Genomic DNA, 4,315 nt, shown 5'->3' with positions numbered 1-4,315 from the left:
CAGACACAGGAATTATGTGAGGTATTTATTTTGCAACCATTAGGTTTAGTTTCCCAGTATCAGGTCACCAAAGACAAATTTTCAGGCTCCCACTTAATACCAACCAAAGTTCATACTGTGTAGCTACTTTAGGATGGCAAATATTTGAGGATAAGAGGATCACCTTGATAATCTGTACATAATTTAGAGAAAAGACATCAGAAGTTAGGATGGATATGTTTCAGGTATTAAGGGCGTACCTAAAGTGAAGCATGTCATGTGACTGTGGGAGGCAAATGGAGGGCACTTGAGCATGCCTAACCCACTCTCTTGCATTTCACTCAAAATTAGTACAGAGTCACAATGGTAACCAATGGGTAAAAAAGAAGAGCTGAAAGATACATGTACTGAAAAACATTTCATTTTTGATTGTTAAAGAGGTGATTGGGCTTCAGTTCAGCACCATCCATGTTGACCCTGGCGCCATTCCATCAGTTTTCTTGCTGGCTTTGGTCATTCTGCTTTCCTGTGGTGGATGCCATGTCCCAAAGAACCACACTCCAGAAAACATAAAAGAGAACTGGAAAACAAGAAGAGCAGCTTTCAAAATTAAGATTCCCCCTACAGAAAGGAGCTAAATTATAGAAAAGGATATTTATATTTAGAGGTCTAACTCTAGCACCAGGCCAGTCCCTTGCCACCAACTCCCAAAATCTTGAGCAGTGGGCCCCAATTTATGTGCTCAAAGGAAGACTTACTGTTTGAGGGTAATAAGACATTCTTAAAAGTTTTCCTATTTCCTTGGAAATCCCATGACCTTCTCTTACCCAGAACCCAAAGCTACCTTCACCCATCCATTCTTCTTTCTCCCTCTTCTCTGTGACAGCACTATTTTAAGTACTAGAGGAGGAAGGACGAAGTGACTATGTTGTTGTTAGCTGTGGACCAGCTGACCCTTGACTCCTGGTGACTCCATGTACAATGGAAACACTGCCCAGTCCTGGACCACCCCCATGATGGTTACAGATTGGACTGTTGTGATCCATAGGGTTTTCATTGGCTGATTTTTGGAAGTAGATCACCAGACCTTTCTTCCTAGTCCATCTCAGTCCAGAAGTTCTGCTGAAACCTGTTCAGCAGCATGGCAACACACAAGCCTCCAATGACAGACAGGTGCATAAGGTGCATTGGCTAGGAATTGAATCTGGGTCTCCCACATGGAAGGTGAGAATTCTACTACTGAACCACCAATGCCCTCCCAAAGTGGATATACCAAAAAACCAAACCAAATCCACTGACGTCGAGTTGATTCTGACTCATAGGGACCCTACAGGACAGAAGAGAACTTCCCCATGGGGTTTCCAAGGGGTGGCTGGTAGATTCGAATTGCTGATCTTTTGGTCAGCAGCCAAGCTCTTAACCACTGCACCACCAAGGCTCCAAAAGTGGATACAGAGGGACATAAAAAGATTTGGGAAATGGAAAGCTCTTTGTGATAGCTGAACATAAGGTTATACTGGGGACAATGGCAGGATATGAGGCAGGACAAATAGATTAGGGATAGATCACAGTAAGCTAGGGAGCTTGGGTTTTGTTCTTTAAGCAACAAGAGGCAAAAAAAAGTTTTTAAGAAGGCTCAAGAAAAGGGAAAAGTTATCAAGAAAGTATCTGTGAAAGTGGTTAGAGAGGGGTAGAAGCTGTAATTTTCTGGAGGAAAAGAACCTAAACCCTAGTCAGTCTCCTAGTAAACATCAGCTCAGGTTTCTGAAATGCTAAATAAATGTAGGGACAAACCAGCCCGCAGGGCAGGCACTAAAGATTTTATTTTCATAAACACACACTCTGTTTTTCTCTCGTCTTTCTAGCTGTCTGCTCCAGATTAATGTCAAGACTAGAGGAAGATCTGAAGACAGAAACTTCCCTTCTGCTGCCACCTTTTAATGGGTGGCCTGGAGGACAAAGGTAGGGAATTCCTAGCACTTAGGCCAGAGGGTGGCAAGTAAGGCCGTACTGCCCTTTGTGCCAAACTTGATCCATAATGTCACCAACAGCCAATGCTTCCTTGCCTTTCAGTGTTTGCCTCTGCTTCTTCCCAGACTAGGACCCAACTCCTGGCCACTTTTGGCTCCCCACCGTGGGTGACCCCACTGTGGCACAGGCATGCCCTGCTCTCTCCCTTGCCCCAGGCCTGCACCCAAGCCTGGCCAATGTCACCACTGCCTGGTCTGGGGTATTCCAATTAGCAGTTCCCAAAGTCATGATTCTCTCTTTAATTTAGAAGGGCCTTCTAGTTTGTGTGATGCATGAAACAAAAAATTGGGCTGTAAAATCTGAGAGGGTAAGGACCTATCTCTACTGTTTACCTCAGTAGCCCCGGCACCTAGTACACAGGAGGCCTTCAATAAATGAACACATAAAAAGTCCCCAAACAATTTGGCAAATAAACCCCGGAAAGTTTTGGATGCCACATGATCTGTATACTGTCACACATTCAAATCAAGCTTTCCCTAAATGCCTGCTGGGTGCTGGGGCTATCCTGATAAATAGATCTCTGCCCAGTCTAGGAAGTAACAGTAAACAAGATAATTGCTGTAACAGAGGAGCATACAGGGGCTGTGGGAGAGCACAGAGAAGGGAGGACATAATTTTACCTGGAGAGGCAAGAAAAACTTCACCAAGGAAAGGGTATTTGAAATGGGTCCTAAAGAATAAATACGAAGTCACTAAGTAGACAAGGCAGGGAAGGGCATTCCACACTGCAGAGAATTGAGGGAACAAAGAGAAGTTCTGTGAGACTGTGGCATGGGTTAGAACATGAGGCTGCAATGGTTGGCAGAGGCCAGATTATAAAAAACCCTGAGTGCCAGGCCATGGGCCTTGGATCACAGTTGGTGGGAAATAGGGAGCAGCAAAGATTTTTTAAAGAAGGAAAGTGACACCATGAGAATCTGTTTTTAGGAGGGTAGCGGCTGCAAAAATGGGCTCAAACACAGCAACGAATGTGAGGATGGTGCAGGACTGGGCAGTGTTTCATTCTATTGTACGTAAGGTTGCTATGAGCTGGAATCTACTCAACGGCACCTAACAAAAACAACAAGTTTTACCATTATTCTCAAATGAAGACATTTCAACAGTGTCTTCAAAGTGTTTCATCCCAGGTAAATGTTGCTAGAAATTTCTAAAAGTTATAATGATACCTAACTGTATAGTCCAGTTAGTGATAGAGAGAAACTATTACAACTAACTTAAAAACACAAGAATCTGACTAAACATCCCTAGAAAGATATACCCTAAGGACTAAAAGAACTGAAAAAAAAATCTTAAAAAGATTTTAAGAGAGTACTTCTAGTAGTGAGTGGTAGTGTTGGTACTATTATTCTTAGACTGCCACGAGTGTATGGTGGGATAAAACAAAGAAGTACTTATGTGATATTCCAATCCTGTCATTCTTGGTGTTGCTGAAGAGAGATCCTCAGTGTGGGAGAAAGGAGATACAGATATAAAAGAAATTTAGTAAAAATCCCATAGTAGTAAAATAGGAATTGGAAGTAGCAGTATGAACTCACGATGTATCTTATCTTTAAAAAACAAACAAAAACATATTTCCTGACTCTGAACACTGAAAATGTCTGAACACAATGACCAAGCCAGCTGCAATAATCACCATTAGTATACAGATTGTGATCCTGAAATACTATTTCCCCACTGAAAGTAACCAGGACTCCTTAGAGAGATGGCTCAGTCTGGGTCTGGGACTAGAAATGTTCAAAATGAGCCCAGAACATTTTGTCCTAATAGATAGCAAGAGAGTTACCAGAGATTACCAGGGTTGTGTCAACAGGACTCAGGAGCCAACTTGAAGGCTTCCATTGGCCAAAGATGGCGCAATTTGAGGATCAATAAGGATAATACTTGTAATGGACTGACACTGTTGGAAAATGCTAGTGAACCAACTATTTTGAAAGCAGGCAAATAAAGGGAAATCATTTATCCTGACTTTTTAAACAAACAATACCACTGGGTAACCAAATAATAGATGAAGGAAGTTCTCTCATTAAAGAAGCAGTCTAAAAGGAAGAGTGTGCTGTCATAGTATAGGGAGAGCAATTAGGGTCACATAACAATGTATGTATAAATTTTTGTATAAGAGACTAACTTGAAATGTAAACTTTCACTTAAACCACAATAAACAAACAAACGAAAAAGCATTCTAGTTAGCAAACAAAGTAAGAAGGCAGAATTATAATATCACCATTTGAAACCCCTAGTGAATTAATGAATCTCGGCATTGATCATCAACGGCCACTAACATCAAAAATAAACAGTATGAGCTTAC

General features: G+C 41.8%; 1 protein-coding gene across 1 annotated transcript in view; it reads right to left on the bottom strand.

Annotated features, from left to right (window-relative positions):
* Window positions 1-4,315, bottom strand: part of LOC101353792 (protein YIPF1) — a 140,599-nt gene continuing 136,284 nt past the window's right edge. The window contains exon 15 of the mRNA XM_023727053.1: window positions 1-559. The gene's annotated coding sequence lies outside the window, so the exon portion shown is untranslated. The remainder of the gene's footprint in view (window positions 560-4,315) is intronic.

This window comes from Trichechus manatus, unplaced genomic scaffold, assembly GCF_000243295.1.
Source record: "Trichechus manatus latirostris isolate Lorelei unplaced genomic scaffold, TriManLat1.0 scaffold00015, whole genome shotgun sequence".
In the NCBI taxonomy this organism is placed as follows: domain Eukaryota; kingdom Metazoa; phylum Chordata; class Mammalia; order Sirenia; family Trichechidae; genus Trichechus; species Trichechus manatus.
This window is presented reverse-complemented; position numbering and strand designations above follow the sequence as displayed.